General features: G+C 38.1%; 1 protein-coding gene across 1 annotated transcript in view; it reads left to right on the forward strand.

The window, feature by feature from the left end:
- The window catches only part of dpy19l1l (dpy-19-like 1, like (H. sapiens)), a 196,285-nt gene that overhangs the window by 84,596 nt on the left and 93,397 nt on the right, over positions 1-18,292 (forward strand). The window lies entirely within an intron of this gene.

Genomic DNA, 18,292 nt, shown 5'->3' on the forward strand with positions numbered 1-18,292 from the left:
GCAACAAAACGGTCCATTAAGCAGACTAACAAATTTGACAGCGTCTTTTGATGCGGGTTTCAGTGAAACGTTTCTTGTTGCCATGGAAACCACACAGACTCGGGCAATAACATTGCCGGGCGGAGTAATATTTTCAGTGAAGAGGTTTTTTTTTTTTTTTTTCATTTTTTTTTTCATGATATGCAGTGTTGAAGGTGGCTCTATGATCTAGTAATACTAGGTAGTACTAGCATGGCATTTTCCCCAGAGTCAACAGCAAGTAACAGGTCATTTGTCACCTTTAATATAGTTGTTTCAGTGCTGTGGAGGGTTTCAACCCTGACTGAAATTTGTCACGGATCTCTTTGGCATTCAGGAATGGTTGCAATTGTGATGGGACAATTTTCTCCATTACTTTTTAAACAAATGGTAATTTGGAGATAGGTAGGCCAATAGTTAATTAAATATTTAATATCAAGGTTTTTGAGCAGAGGCTAGTCAACTCCATGTTTAAAACATGCAGGGCCAATGCCAGAGCAAGCAAGCAAGCAAGAAAGAATTAATAATAACTTGAATGCTACTTGAATGCAGTTACATCAAATGTGTGTATGTGTTATGATATGGGAGGGCGCAACATCATGGGGGGCAGGGGTGAGTGGGCAGTGGACAGTGGTGAGGACTATGGTCCTCAACACAGACAAAGGAACCAGTTGAAATCGATTAAAAGTAGCAGGGCCCCCAAAGCAGTGGGGGAGGGAGAGAGAGAAAGAACTTCAGAAACTTCCCAAAGATGTCTGTGGATGCTTCAACACTATGAGAGATGAGAGATCAGCGATGTATGTTCGGTTACACACCCAGTATGTGACGCTGTTGAAACGAGTTCCTTTTGAAACCCACGCAAACACAAAGAAAACATGCAGCCTCCACACAGACAGGGCTCAGACTGGCTGGGGCTCGAATCAACGACCTCCTAGCTGTGAGGAAACAGTGCTAACCACTGAGTCGCCACCCCAACCAGTTTAGATAAAGCTCTTTTATTAACAAGGCTGACTGAAAACATGAAGAGAAGCAATCAGTATTACTATCCAGTCCAAAACTGTTCACATGTCTAGAATTTACTGCCAACAGAAATTAAATTGAATAAAGACATGAAAGACTTTGATATACAGGTCAAATGTTGGCTGAAACCAAGTCAGAACTGCAGGCACTTGCAGTTTTCTCATCAACTTTACACTGCTTGTTTCTTGTGATGATGTCATCAAGACGAGATGGGTGCTGCTAAACTCAGCTCAGATCATCGACCAACAAACATAATGAATTTAATGTGATTCTCTATCTATGTTGCCTCTCCTGTGCAACTGAATGTGTCTGAAAGTTTTCTTAACTCAACTCGGCTCTTGTTCCTGCTGCTCCGTGTGACGGAATACCAACTTAGCAGCAAGTTCGACTTACACCCCGACGCCACCAACAAACAAACAAACCAGCATGCCGCAGAACATAGGCACTGCCAAGGATTTACCGGGGGAAGTGCAAGAACAAACAATACCCGGAGATGCTATCAAAGACACAGTAAGCAAACAAATAGATATGTTATTTCAGGACTGTGATTTTATCTGCAAAATCAGTAACATACTGCTGGATTCTCTGATTGAGCCCATCAAGAGGGCTATTACGGACTCCATTACGGAGTCTGTAAAGGATTCCCTGAAGTATGAGTTACAAAATACGGTCGATAAACTTGATGAACTACAACAAAAATATGATGACATGGAGGACACGCTAGACGAGCAAGAACAGTATTCAAGACGAAACTGTCTTGTCATTTTTGGTGTTCCAGAAAATGACCGTGAAAATACTGACGAAGTTATAATGGGCATAACTAAAAACAAACTCAACATCCAAGTACAGCCTGGAGAAATCGACAGGAGCCATCGCCTTGGACCTAAATCCAACATAAAGAACAAACCAAGGGGAATTATAGTTAAGTTCGCCCAGTATAATACCAGAGACAATATCTATAAAGCGAAAAAACGGCTCAAGGGATCAACGCCAAAGATGCACATTCTGGAGAGCCTAACTGCAAAGAGGGTGAAACTGCTAGAGGATCTGCGCTAAAAATTCAAAGACAAGCTCGCAGCCAGCTGGACTCAGGACGGACGCCTCCACCTACTCACAAACTCTAATCAGCGGTTTGTGATAAACAAACTGTCTGATGCCAAGAAGCTGCGTTTCCACTAAAACTTGGACTTTATTGTCCTGTAGAGATGATCTCAGGATGGAAGCATCCAGGTTACAAAAAACATCTTCATGGAACAGTAAAGCGGCGCAGTGAGTTTTCCCACTCCTCTTGATATCACATGACTCTACTTTTATATTTGTTGGTCGGATCTCGTACTGACGCCTCAAGCTTCCAGTCGAAACGGACATTGTGTTGTTTTGATTTGTATTACTTTCTCTTTTTTTCTTTCATTTCTTGTTTTTTTTTTTTTTTTTCTTTTCCACAACTTGTGTAATTTAGGTTTAGTTTTACTTAGATTTGAGATGATAGGATTCCTAGATAAAAGATCTTTAGCTCTACATGACTTTCTCATCAGGTACCAGGCACTCGTTATCATCTGCATTGAATGGACTTTAAGGATATAATCAGTGAGAGAAATTGTGAAGTACTTGATCAGCATTGCTTTGAAAAGCTGAATTGTAAGCGCTATACACCGGACGAACTAAAATATATCAACAACAAAAATAATTATTCATACTCCTTGCTACATCTAAACACTAGAAGCCTGAATAGGCATCATGATGATTTATTATCCCTCTTGGCCAATATAGATCATAGATTTGATGTAATCGGGTGCAGTGAAACCTGGATCAATGAAAGATCATATCTGAATACACTCAACCTGGATGGATATGCATTATATAATAGAAACAGATCTGGCAGACCAGGTGGTGGTGTGTGTTTATATATAAACTCACTGTATTCTGTGTGTGTCTGTGACGACTTATCTATTGATGATGGGTATTCAGACTCTTTATTTGTTGAGATAAATGTAAACAATGGTAAGAACCTAATTGTAGGAGTGATCTACCGACCTCCGGATTCCGATTTCAATAGTTTTAAGATCAAATTGGAGGAATTATTAAATTGCATAAATAAAACAAATAAAAATTGTTTTATTCTTGGCGATTTTAACATCGACTTAGCGAAAGAGAATAGAGTAAAAAATTATTTCATTAATGCCCTGTACTCTTCATCTTTCTTCCCCACTATTAACACATACACAAGAGAAACGGAATCCAGTAAGTCGGTCATCGATAATATCATCACAAATATTCACAATGCTTGTTTTGACTCGGGGGTAATTTTATCGGATATTACTGATCACTTTCCTATAGTACTCTTCACTGATATTACTAAAAAGATTAATGAGGTACCCCTAAAAACCAAAGTGAGAGTACTGAATGAAAAGAACTTAATGAAACTATCTGAAAACCTTAGAGATAAAACATGGGGTTCTGTTTATAGCTGCAAAACTCCAGATGCAGCATATAATGTCCTCATTAAAGAAATAACTGACTCTATAAACTCTACCATTCCTGAGAAGATCACAAAATGTGCTGTAGGGAATCAGAAAATATGGCTTACAAGGGGCATACTGAAATCAATTAAAAAGAAAAACATACTCTATAAACGTTACATCCAAAATCCAACTGATGAAAACAAAGAAAAGTATACAAAATACAAAAACAAGTTGACATATGTGATAAGAATAAGTAAACGAAAACATTACAATGAGCTTATCAAGGCTTCTCAAGGAGATCAGAAGCAATGCTGGAAGGTGCTAAATGAGGTCCTTGGTCGTGGACATAAAACTTCTGTTCTTCCTGACACCAGAATCATGCAAGATGCCAGAAATAACTTTGATGATGCTGACCTTGCAAACAAATTTAATGACTTTTTTAACTCTATAGGAAAAAATCTCTCTAAAACCATCAGTCCACCAGAGGGAACTACCTACCAACAATATCTTCAAGGAAATTATGTAAACTCTTTTTTTCTTGCACCTACTAATAAAACAGAAGTTACTAAAATCATCAATAGCATGAAAAGCAGGTGTGGATGGTATATGTAGTAAAATTATAAAAGCCATTGTTAATGAAATTGTCGATCCACTTGTCTATTGTATGAATCTTTCTCTGCTTTGTGGAGTGGTACCCAAAATGACAAAAATAGCAAAAATTATCCCTATATTTAAGTCTGGAGATAAAAATAATATGAATAACTATAGACCTATATCAATATTACCCACTCTTTCCAAAGTACTGGAGAAAATAGTACATAATAGACTTAGTGATTATTTAGATAAATTGAATATACTTATCCCATCACAATATGGCTTTAGAAAGAAGAACACAACTAGTATGGCAATTCTAGATCTTGCAGAAAGAATAAATGATGCTGTTGATAAAGGTGAGTGTGGGATTGGAGTTTTCCTCGATTTATCAAAAGCGTTTGATACCATCGATTTTAAAATTCTTTTAGGCAAACTGGAGCATTACGGTGTCAGGGGAACTGCACTCAGTTGGTTCAGAAGTTACATATATGAAAGGGAGCAATATGTTAATATAAATAATAGCAAATCACAATGTAAGATTATCTAACATGGGGTCCCACAAGGCTCGATATTAGGACCGCTTCTTTTCATTTTATATGTAAATGATTTTGAGAATTCCTCTAACATCCTGCATAAAGTCATTTTTGCAGATGACACAAATTTATTTTTTTCTCATAAAAATATGGAATATCTTCAAAATCTTATAAATGAAGAATTGTCCAAGGTGGACTCCTGGTTTAAATGTAACAGATTAGCTTTAAATATCGCTAAAACTAATTACATTGTATTTCACTCAAATAGAAACCGTAATAATATTGAACACACACGAATTGAGATAAATGGTAGAGCTATCGAGAGGGTAGAATTTATTAGATTTTTGGGAATATATATTGATGAATTTTTGAACTACAGGAAACGTACCAAAAAATGTTCTGACCAAAACTTTATCTAAATATGTTGGCTTGTTTTTTAAGCTGAGACATTTCCTTCCTCTCGAAGCTCTCCTAACCTTGTACCGGTCTCTATACGAGTTTGTCGAGTTATATCATGGAGCAAATTTAATGCTCCCACTGATCCTCTTTTTCATGGTTATAAGCTTCTGAAGCTCACTGAGAGTAACATTTTTCATAATGCCTGTGTAATGTATAATGTAATATTTAGACTCAATGACAGACTCTGTGAACTCATTCCAATTTATTTTCCCACTCATGAAGATAACACAAGGAGAAAATAATTTTTAAAGGGAAAGAAAAGGAAACTGAAATGTACAAGTTTCAGTATAACCTGTAAAGGTCCAAAAATTTGGAATGAGATTGACAGCACTATAAAAGAGTCTGCATCTCTGTCTATATTTAAAAAGAGGTTAAAACAAAAGCTGCTATCTAATTATGGTTAATTATATTTATAACGGAACTGTTAAAAAAAAACTGCTGAGGATCTAAATTATGTACTGCTCACTTGAATGTATTTATGTATGTATGTATTTCTTATGTATAACATGCACTGTATCTAGGGAATCCGAGGGGATCTTAGTGCTTAGAGTAGGTTATATAAGGAATTGTTTTGTTATGTAATGTATGGTTGTTCTTTGTTTTTTTTATGTTTTGGGCCCCTGTTTATAAGCTACAGACAGCTTCTGGGGAGTCCCATTTTACAAAACTTAAACACTGATTTTAAATGGTATTTGTATCTCAAATGATTTGTAAATAAACTGAACTGAACTTGTAAACTGTAGATAAAATACCTCGTCCCTTTGTCTTAAACACTTGTTTGTATGCATGCATTTATTGTTTAAGTACTTTGCTAGGCTGTATAATATCTGCAGGCATTTTTCTATATTGCCTTTTACATTCTACATTTTTACTAGAATGTTTATTTGTATGTAGAGTGAGTGTGTGTCTGTGTGTGCTGATGTGTGTCTGTATCTGAATATTTATCTTGACATGTTTCTCCACCAATACTCATTCTTCAAAAAGCCCAACAAGGGTCAGGAGGTGAAACCTAACATTAGCTTCATGTATGTGTTTAAATCAGCAAAGTGTTGCTATATAAATTTGCATTGTCCTCATTCAGCTAATCTTATGAATGAATGTATGAATCAATGAGTAAATAAATAAATAAATAAAAGTAAAGATAAAATGAAAAGGACAACATGTGGCATTCATTTTGAAGAGAATTTATTTCAGTGAATATGATTATTTGATTATGATTTTGATTATTCAGCAGCAGAGAGTGTCGTAACAATGCTGTGTTCAATATTGAAAACAGTCATCTCAGACTGAATCAAAAGCAGCGAAGCAACAGCATTCGTCCATCAAGCACAGACCAGACAAATCACAAGTAGCCCAGTGACATTATATCTGCATACAGAGCAGCTCTAGACCAACAAGATCAACCTCCAATTCAGCTTTCACTAGTAAAGTCTGGAAAACTGAGACAGAGCTAAACAATGTGCTCAACCCAACTTTAACCTTTACTTCCAAAATATTTTGCACAATAAGTACCACTTATTTTCCAATGCTGCAACACCCATCAGCTCTACGATGATACATCATGGTCGGTAGAATCACAGAGGTCAGGCAGCTCTGTCACAGCAATATTTGTCCCTGGCATCATAAACATCATGATTGGTTTTCATATTGACAATCTAGAAAGTGGGGCTTAATCAATAACTGCAATCAGTGAGAGCCTGCATGAGAGCATCACTCAATGTAAAAGTGAGTGTGTTGAATTTCTCGGCCTCCTCAGACCTAGAACAGACTGTGGCCGTACACCTCCACCTCACACAGGGTCAGGAACTCTTTTCTTCCTGGAATGACAATGTTGACGTAGTGCCCCTCCATCCCATTACACTGGAAGGTTTCAGTAAGACCTCCAGCGATGTGCGAGACCACAGCACACCTAACAGGAGAAGCAGAAATAATTTTGTTACCAACAGTTCAGGTGAACAAATGGACACAAAAAAGGATGTTTCAGTTTCAATACATTCAATCATGTGACTGATATGTTTGTGTTTGTGCCATTTCTGAACACAGCATTACTGAACACGTTGTGGGTAAACCTTGGTTTTATTCTCTTACATGATGCTATAGACTTTTTTGGATTTATATTTTATGATGTTACTGTAGAAGTTAACAATGTTACTGTTTTAAAAAGTACAAATATTTTTAAATAGTTGTTTAAAGGACAGAGAAATGGTCTTGTGATCAGGGAAAGAAAAGTGAAGGAGAAATGCTCTTCCCTCCCTCAACAACTGAGGTGTCTTTGAGTAAGGCACTGGTCCATACGTGTTTCAGATGTGTTTGCACATGATTGTACACGCTTTTATAAGAACATGTTGTGTTTGGAAGTAGGACAAATTTGTGTTGTTCAAAACTAGACACAGAGTTGTGTTGAAAATGAATGCCAAGATTGTCCAGTAACAGTTTTCAGTATTCCTGATAAATTACATGGGATTGTTGTTGCCATTGCTGTCGAGGGAATTTCCAATGCGGATCTCAACTCCATTGATTCATTCTGGTACAAGATCTCTGTTAGTGATGCTGACAGAAACCACCTTATAGGTTTTGAGCAGGTCCAGTCGCCACCAGGGGCTGAAGTTGTCTTGCGTGTGACTGCATGAACCTTGGCCATAGTCGGTGTCACGATTCCCATCTATGGCATTAATTGGGATTCCAAGTGGATATAGTGACGACTGAGTTGCTCGTCCTCGGAGTGCCAAATTCTCTCCTGCACAAAGGACATGGTGACAAAAATCAACAGATCAAAATCATGACAATCTGTGGGTTTTATAAAACTCACCATATGTATTAAAAATCCACAATCCCACTAACTTCTGATTTCTCATAAATAGGAGATGCAACTTTTTTGTTCAATTTATCCCAGTTCATGTCTCCTATAAATCATTATGTTTCTTTAGTATTATTGTGGTTTGTGCGTAGATTCCATTTAGACACAAAACTTTGTCTTATGACTTGTATATCCATTGACTGGAGGAAAATCAACACTAATCACATTTTACACAACTCAAACTCTCACCATTCGCAGCAGGATACCCATAGACTTCCACTTAGCAGAGTGAAAGGATCTTGTTATGACCCTCCATTTTCACAGTCACATAGCGTCCCTCCACTTTGCTGGTAAAATCCAGAGTGAAAGACTCGCCCAATGGAACCTCGGGAACAGTACCATCTCTGCGAGACAGAGAGGAAAAAGTCCATAAAGATTTCTAAGATTAAAGGGCTAGTTTACACAAATATTAAAAGATATCACTATCTTCTTACTTTCAGGTCAATTGAAACATGCGTTTACATGTTCACTAGTTCACGTTATTACACATCGTGAGCCAGGTGGCACAGCTTCATTTCAGGCGGCTCCATAGCAACACACATGAATAGTAACAACAAAAGAGTGTACAGTGCAAGAACATGCACTGTTATTGCTGAGAGCTGGGTTACTTGAGTCTGTCTCACAGATGAAGTGGCTCAGACTGCTGGCGCAGCGTTGTGGATGGGCAGTTTTAAATTAAAATTAAATTAATTAAATATAAGTTCAGATTAATTATTTCAGTTGATAAGTGGTGGTTCAAATCTGTAATTCCGGAAACGTAACTGCAGAATGCAGTCCTGGTGACCATCGGTTTCTTGGTAACCTTTCTTACTAAGGCCCTTCTCCCGTGATTGGTCAGTTTGGCCGGGCGACCAGCTCTTGAAAGAGTCCTGGTTGTGCCAAACTTCTTCCATTTGAGAATTATGGAGGTCACTGTGCTCTTGAGATCCTTCAGTGCAGAAGAAATGTTTTTGTAGCCCTCCTCAGATCTGTGCTTTGCAACAATCCTGTCTCTGAGCTCTGCAGGCAGCTCCTTTGACCTCCTGGTTTGGTTTTTGCTCTGATATGCATTATAGAGAGCTGTGTGCCTTTGCAAATCATGTCCAACCAATTTAATTTACCACAGGTGGACTCTAATCAAGGTATAGAATCATCTCAGCGAGCATCAAGAGAAATGGGAGGCACCTGAGCTAAATTTCAAGTGTTGTTGCAAAGGGTCTGAATACTGTGATATTTCAGGTTTTCTTTTTTAATACATTTACAAAACTTTTTACAATTGTGTTTTCACTTTGTCATTATGGGGTACTGAGTGTAGATTAGTGGGAGAAAAAATGAAGCATTAGGCTGCAACATAAAAGTGAAAAAAAAGTGTAGGGGGTCTGAATACTTTGAGTGCACTGTATGTGGATCTGTGTGTGTGCATGTGTGTGTGCGTGTGTGCGTGTGTGACAGAGTGGACTCAACGACGCTATTTGTCACTTTTTGCCCTGCTCATTTCACCTTTGTTTGTTTAGTTTCATTGCCTGTTTGACTGCCTCATTCTTAATGAGCATTCTCAATTTCCTGGGTCAACACAGTAAAGATAAACATATAACGAAAGTGAAGGTGTGTATCCGGTTTTAAAGCGGCTGCTCCTACCAACAGCAACAACAGCAGCTTTCATATTAAGTTTATTCTCTGGGAGTGCCATTATCACTAACCCCTTCTTCCATGTAGCTAACTGTGTTGAAACACATCTCACCTTTCCATGGATGTGACATTGACCTGCTTTTATTACTTTCTCTCTCTCTCTCTTGCCTCTCTCTTGCCTCTTCCTCATTCATTCAGTCAGCAGGAGAGTTTTGGCGTGGCATATTAGTTCTGCCGTCTGTTATTTAAAATATTAAAAAAAAAAAAAAAAAAAAAAAGTCAGCAGGCCTTTATTAGAAGTCCATTAGTAGTTAGGTGGCGACTTTTTTCACGAACATGGCATGTCCTTTCCACAACGATCGAGTGGGTGAAGGTGCAGAATTCGATATTGATCGGGAGATGGTTATAAGACTGCGCATAGATGTTTTAGCATTTCCAGATAGATCATGCCAAGGTCTTACCTGTTTGAACAATGTTTTTATATTTCACAATAAGCCGCTGCCAAGTGCGTTTCCCCCCCGTGGGATTACTGCACCCAAATGAAATAAATTAATAGGCTACCATTCAAGCAGTTTTCCCTGTAATATTATTACAACGGACTCCATTTAAACTTACGCATTGACCCGAGCAGCAATGTTCTCCCACGCCGCCTCCCTCTCCTTTGCCACTGTTCAAAAACATGTTCAAACTCGCTGTATGAATGCATGAACTGGGGTGAAAAACGCTGCCTGACGCTTTATTTTTCTCTCTATGGTCACTCCACGGCTCCGTAGTACACAAACATAAAACTAGAGAAGAAGAATATTTCATTTTTAATCCAGAGGACGTCGCACAATTCAAATATAAGGTGTACTGTACAGCCAATAAAATTGTCGGGACATGAAGACAGGTAAAACTGCACAGCTAATAGAGAATGTTAAGTTACGTCACACCGCTTTGCATTGTGGGGCGTCGGCGCCATTTTTAAAGGTACGCGAATGTTTTTTCCTTTGTCCGTTATCTTGTCTCCCTAAAATCAGTTGTCAAACCAATTAAAAGTAGTCATGGTCGGGCTGTACTGCTGCATAAAAAACTGTCACAGCAGATCACATAATCGAGCTGGCAAAAAACTGGACAATGGCGCCCGCTTTTTCTCATTTCCTAAGTGGAAAATACACGAAGGAAAACAAGTTGAGAAGCTGACCATAGGCAGAACCGCCACTGTGTATGTCCATGACACAGACACCAGTGTTTTTTCTTTGTATTTTGACACCATTTTCTCCCTCTCTTTTTCTGCTTCGCAGTGGTGGTTCTGCCTATGTTGCCGCCCTAGGCGAAATTACTGGCTTGCGCCCTTTCATGTTACTACTCCAACCCCCCCGCCCCCGCGGCACCAGTCGGCCGTAGCACCGGGGCACCATCAGTCAGCATCAGGCGGGCCGGCTGTGGCACTGGCCGGCATCAGGCCGCTTACCTGTCAGATCCGGCAGACCTGACCGGGTGGGCGCGGTACCGGCTGGTGCCGCGGCCGGTCCGCCTGATGCCGGCCGGTGCTGCGGCATGTGCGGGTCAATACGGTAGTCTAGAAAACTGGCGAATCAAATTTTTTTTTCGTGCGCCTCCAAGTAGATTGCACCCTGGCCGGTTCACAGTTCTCCGGCTTGTGAATGAGCAGATCTTGCACCCATCCACTGGTGAACTGCTCATGGGCTGCTAAAGATTTATAAGTTTTGAATTCGTTTAATGTATATGCACTCAGTCCAAAAACAAGATAGTTTACAATGTCCGGATACGTCAGTGGAGGGAGCACATCGGGGTCTTGAATCCAGTTGTTGGTCGTTAGAACGTATGGATCAATACCGTTTATAAATTTTTTCTGTGTATCATTGCTTTGCGGTTAATTTAAGATTGCCAAAGTAGGATTCTCCTTCATTTTCTTTTTCCTTCTCCATCTCTTTTTCCTCTTGTCCTTCTCCCCTAGCTCTTATTCTTTTTCATTTTTCTTCTAGGTCGGTTTCCCAATACTTTTATTTACATTCCCGTACCTTTAAAAATGGCGCTGACACCCAAAATGCAACGCGACGTGACGTCAGCTTCACATTTATGTGGAACTACTTCCGCTTTTTGCAAAACATACCTCACCACTTCCGGTCCGTCCGTCAGTACTGCAGCTATGGCCTTGTTTTATCTTGTAACACATCAGTCAGAGAGGTGGCAGCTATGCTACCTGACATCATGTCTACACGGCCACATATTAAGAAGATTGTTATTCATGCTGGCTCATTTGACATCCTCAAGAATAAATCTGGGTCTGAGACCCTAAAGAAAGACTTTTTGTTTTTATTGGAAACACTTAAAAAACTTCACTCAGCGGTGTCTTTCATCCCTGGACCTATCCCAACACTCGGCAGAGGTTGCGAGTCCTTCCCCTTACGAAAAAAAAAAAATATTGCAGTATACTGGAAAATATCATGCGATCTATTAGATAATGCATTTCCATATATGTGAACTAGTCTTCATATTTTCCAATATATTGAAATATATGCATAGACCATACATGTCTATATATTGATGCATATTAAAAAAAAATATTGCAATCAAGACCAAAAACGGAACTATTACATGCAATAGTTTCTCTTTATATGTTCAAATATACAGCAATATAAGCATATATATATATATATATATATATATACATCGCAACATAATATATTAAAAAATATATTGGAATTTTTCTTAACATTGCATATTTTCCAATAAACAACCATAACATATGTATAGACCATGCATGGTATATATTTAGGGTCCGGGCAGCTTAGGACACCGGACACTATTGTACTCCTAGGTATTCTTTCTTTCTTTCTTTTCTTCTTCTTTCTTTCTTCTTCTTCTTCTTCCGAGGAAATCATAGTTCCCATGGAAACTCAAGACAATAGTCCTGATGGTGGCGCTATAGCAAGCCTCTAAAGTTCAAAACTTTGAAAATTCATAACAAATCAACCATATGTGCTACAACTTCAAGACTTTCATGAAACTGTAGCCTCAATATTGAAGAAACGTTTGTACATTTAAACCTATTGAAAATTATGAAGTCCATCACTCTGTTTTTTCAAAAACTGTAAAACTTTTTAAACCTATGTCCTCCCACAATTTTTGCTCAAAGGGAGACATCGTATGCGATGTGGATGATATTTTGTAGCTGTACGTAGTTTGATTTTGTTGTACTGTTTTATTTTTGCTTTACATACTATGTATGTATGTTTATTTATGTTTGTCAACTCACAAACCCTGGTTTCAAAACAGTAAATCCATTGGCCTAATGAGAGGCTCTCTTCCCAAAATAACACATTTTGTTTGCAAAAGGCTCTTACCATGACAAAACATTTCAAACATGCAGCAAAAGCACATTTTGTCAGCGCCCAATACAACTAATCCAGCCACTCACTCACTTCATACTCAACACCAGAATGCAACACAGCCTTTTCAGTCTGAGCAGGTTCAACCTTACTTTTTCCTGCATGTACGGTAGTCATATTTTTTTGACGATTTACATCGTCACATATTGTAAAGCAAGTAGCAAAAGCCAATATTTCCCTCAAACAACTCAACTTCTGCCCAAATGAGTAGATTCCTTCAATCAGCTCTACTGTACTGTAACACAGCTGACAGCAGAATACAAAATACAGCTGTCAGTTTGAACAAGGTTCACCTGTGAGCTGCACATTCAAATGTGAACTTACAGTAAAGAACTGCATCCAAACTCAGAAAGGCTTTGAAGTGAAATTTTACTGTGTTGATGGAAAAACTGAAATACTGTAATTCACATACAGTATTACACAGAAAAACTCAAAGGAGTTGAAAAAAAATACAGAATACAATTTATAGGCCCTTTTTTTGTAGGTGCATACTGACTGATTGGTGATTGGTGGAAAGGGCAGTGATGCAGGTGCACTAGTGATTTCATAGAGATTCAGGTGCAAAAGAGTGTGAAAAATGTGTGAATCCAATGAAAAGGTATGAACACATTTGCAAAAGAAAACCTCTGCTGTGGTTTGGAGGTGAAGATGACGACAAAAGTGGATCCCAGTTTCATCATACTGGAAAAAGTGATTGAAAAAAATACAGTATACAGTTGACAGAGTTGACACCTTTCTTATTTATTTTTATTTTTTGGTTATTTTGGAAACAGCTGTTACTGTGAAAAGATGCTTAATTTCTGTTTTGAGCTTTGCAGAATTCTTTTTGAAGAAATAAATGAAAAGCAGTAAAAACTGCAGTGTTTTGTGTTACAGTTTTTTTAAATTGCTAAAACACAAAACCCAATTCTCTAAACCAAATGACCAGTTCTCTAAACACATTTTATAAAACTAGCCTCCATTTGCCAAAACCATAAACACATTTCACATGAAGACACAATTCACAAAATGCAATCCTCTTTTTCTCATAAATCTAAACACATTTTGTCTTGCTAAAACACAAGTTGCAAAAAACTCTGCTCACATTCTCAAATTAAAGCTCATGTGATGCAAAATGCTTGCCACAGTCAGCAAAATTTGAACACAATGAACACACCTGGCTTCATTCATTAAACATAACAACTCAAAATTGAAGACAGTTGTTGCAAATGATGTGACCACACCTATAAAAGCCAGTTCAGTGTGCACAGTTTGCTGAAGGTACAAACGTACACAGTGTACATGTACACAGTGTACAGTACAGTGGGTGCACATACTGTGTTGCTCAGTGGCCTACAGTACTACTGTACAATACTGTGCTAGTGTATTGACTGTTGTTCTGAACACGTGAAAACACTTTCACATTTTCACAGAGGATATTCCGGTTGGACTCGATGGCTGCACAAATACCTTTTTTGGAAAAATATTATTTATATGGACAAAAACTTGTTTGCATAAAAAAGCCACCGGCTGCCATCATCAGGGCTAATGCCGACCGGTGCCGTGCTCACCCAGTCAGGTCTGCCGGATCTGACAGGTGAGCGGTGCGCAACTACTGCCATATATACCTTTCATAATACAGTTTTTTTTGATTGCTTGAACTCATTTTGCAGATGCTTTGCTCACTGTGCCAAAACTCTAAACACAACGCAAATAAGACACAACACCTGGAAATAAACCATACACATTTATGGCAAACTGAAACTCAGTCATCAAAACTTAAAAATCCTTTGTCAAAATGCAACTCTGATGACAAAAGGACACACATTTCTATAATATGAACACACTTTCACAGCAGCAAGCAACACAATAACATACTTAACACAAAACACTGCAGTTTTTACTGCTTTTCATTTATTTCTTCAAAAAGAATTCTGCAAAGCTCAAAACAGAAATTAAGCATCTTTTCACAGTAACAGCTGTTTCCAAAATAACCAAAAAAATAAAAATAAATAAGAAAGGTGTAAACTCTGTCAACTGTATACAGTATACAGTATATTGTACTTTACAGTACAGTTTTTTCAATCACTTTTTCCAGTATAATGAAACTGGGATCCACTTTGTCGTCATCTTCACCTCCAAACCACAGCAGAGGTTTTCTTTTGCAAATGTGTTCATACCTTTTCATTGGATTCACACATTTTTCACACTCTTTTGCACCTGCATCTCTATGAAATCACTAGTTCACCTGCATCACTGCCCTTTCCACCAATCACCAATCAGTCAGGATGCACCTACAAAAAAGGGGCCTATAAATTGTATTCTGTATTTTTTTCAACTCCTCTGAGTTTTTCTGTGTAATACTGTATGTGAATTACAGTATTTCAGTTTTTCCATCAACACAGTAAAATTTCACTTCAAAGCCTTTCTGAGTTTGGATGCAATTCTTTACTGTAAGTTCACATTTGAATGTGTAGCTCACAGGAGAACCTTGTTCAAACTGACAGCTGTATTTTGTATTCTGTTGTCAGCTGTGTTACAGTACAGTAAAGCTGACTGAAGGAATCTACTCATTTGGGCAGAAGTTGAGTTTATATATTGGCTTTTGCTGCTTGCTTTACAATATGTGACGATGTAAATCGTCAAAAAAATATGACTACCGTACACGCAGGAAAAAGTAAGGTTGAACCTGCTCAGACTGAAAAGGCTGTGTTGCATTTTGGAGTATGAAGTGAGTGAGTGAGTGGATTAGTTGTATTGGGCGGTGACAAAATGTGATTTTGCTGCATGTTGCTGCATGTTTGCTGCAGTTGACAAACATAAATAAACATACATACATAGTATGTAAAGAAAAAATAAAACAGTACAACAAAATCAAACTATGTACAGCTACAAAATCTCATCCACATCGCATACGATGTCTTCCTGTGCCTCTTTCTCTCACTGCTTCCACGCAAAGTCCTCAACATGGCTGACCTGGGGCCTGTTTGTAGTGCTTAGGCCCTGAATGATTGGTGTTCAGTTTTCTAAGTAAGTGCTTTCACGTGTGTGTCTTGGGTTTTCTTATAACCTGATGTGTTTTATATTTTGAACATAAGTGTTTTCCCAATTGTAACCACATGCTTTCATTTTTGAGCGAGGTGTCTTCTGTAGGAAATAGTGTCTAGTGCTCAGGAGGAAGTGTGTTGCAGAATTGCAAACACAGTTTAAAGCAGCACTTGTGTCTAAGGTATGGCCACGCTGTGTTTAAGGTTTAGTTCCAATGACTTCAAGTTTTGTCACATTGGTTTAAGAGTATGTTCTTAGTGTGTAAGCAATCGAAAAAAACTGTAAATCAACTTTTGTTCATACGCGGCTGCAGCAGCACAACGGACAATGACACAGACAACATGGTTGATTATTGACGGCGCAATGTCACCATTTGCCGGTAATCGTGGCATCAGGCGAGCCTACCTACTGGTTTACATATGCAAGTACAATACATGAGTATTTGGTTAGACCCCCAATATTAGACAAGGGCGTTTTTTCAGGGCATTTTCAATGGAAAAAATATCGTCCTATATTCAGATGAATACGGTAATAGAAAACTGCTTTGCAGCGCTGATGTTTTTTTTTTTTTTGGCGCTCGTGTCGCCCCCCATGCCTAAAACCGCTACTGGTGATGCCGCACAATGATTGTGGTGTGTGTGTGTGTGTGTGGTATAGTTCCATAAATAATAAAAATAATAATAAAAAAAAAAACATCACACCCTGAACATTGTGTTTTGTATTGTTCTGTGTAATGGATCCTCTGTAGTGTTTGCATTGAGTTGTGATACAGTACAGTAGTGTACATACTGTATTTTCTGTAGATTTACGTACTGTTCATATGAAACACACAAATCTGTGAATGCCCAATACTCTACAGTGATATATTTTGAGAACAGATACTGTAAGGTTTCTAAAAATGTGCTTTGGCAGTTGTGAAAAAACGTAAAAAGAACATTCTCACACACTGAACATTGTGTTTTCAGTTGTTTTGATGTAGTGTGTAATGATGCGTATAGTGTTTAAATTTTTGCAGGCTTTGAGCAGCTGTTTTGGTGTGAAAGTTTGAGTCTTGAAAAGAGAAGGTGTGGTTTTGTGTATGTAGCTTTAGAAAAGTGTGTTGTGTTTAGAGTTTTGGGAAAATGGAGGAAAGTTTTGTGAAATGTGTTTTAGCAATTTAAAAAAACTGTAAGTATGTTATTGTGTTGCTTGCTGCTGTGAAAGTGTGTTCATATGATGGAAATGTTTATCCTTTTGTCATCAGAGTTGCATTTTGACAAAGGATTTTTAAGTTTTGATGACTGAGTTTCAGTTTGCCATAAATGTGTATGGTTTATTTCCAGGTGTTGTGTCTTATTTGCGTTGTGTTTAGAGTTTGGCACAGTGAGCAAAGCATTTGTAAAATGAGTTCAAGCAATCAAAAAAAAACTGTAATATATGTTCTATTCTTATTTTTTAATAAGGGCTGCAGCTCTAAGTACACCTGCAACAGTGGTTTTCTGAAAGATTTACCAATGAAGCTCCTGGCAAAGACAAACTGCTCCCCTCATTCTTACCAAAACATTTTTACGCTTCCATGAACTTTTGGGAGTCCTCTGGGTCTTACCTGCTCCATCATTTCAGCTCTGCTCTGACTGAACAGCCTGCAAGTCAAAAGCTCCGCCCAGCAGCCTAAAGGCAAACACACACAGACGAGGCAGGTGCGAGGCAAGTGCTGTCTGCGAAGTGCTGTAGGTGTAGACTATACAGCACTCTAAATATAAGGGTCTTTTTACTCTATTCTAAAATAAAATAAAATTTAAAAAATATATATTCAAAAATATGCACGTTGTGTCTTATTAATGACCAAAAGCCCTTTAAATAAAACTACCACCCCACCCTCCGGGAATCACAGACCTTGTGGGAATAATCTTTTTCCCACTCAAATGTCACATTAACCCTATAAAGCCATTTGCTATATAAATTTACATCCTCCTTTACAGTCCTCATTCAACTAATCTTATGAATGAATGAATAAATGAATGAATGAATGAATGAATGACTAAATAAATAAATAAAAGTAAAGATAAAATGAAAAGGACAACATGTGGCATTCATTTTGAAGAAAATGTATTTATATAATTTATAGCGAATATTATTATTTGATTATGATTATGATTATCCAGCAGCAGAGAGTGTCGTAACAATGCTGTGTTCAATATTGAAAACAGTCATCTCAGACTGAATCAAAAGCAACGAAGCAACAGCATTCGACCATAAAGCACAGACCAGACAAATCACAAGTAGCCCAGTGACATTATATCTGCATCCAGAGCAGCTCTAGACCAACAAGATCAACCT

This window comes from Myripristis murdjan, chromosome 16 (assembly GCF_902150065.1).
Source record: "Myripristis murdjan chromosome 16, fMyrMur1.1, whole genome shotgun sequence".
NCBI classification, from domain to species: domain Eukaryota; kingdom Metazoa; phylum Chordata; class Actinopteri; order Holocentriformes; family Holocentridae; genus Myripristis; species Myripristis murdjan.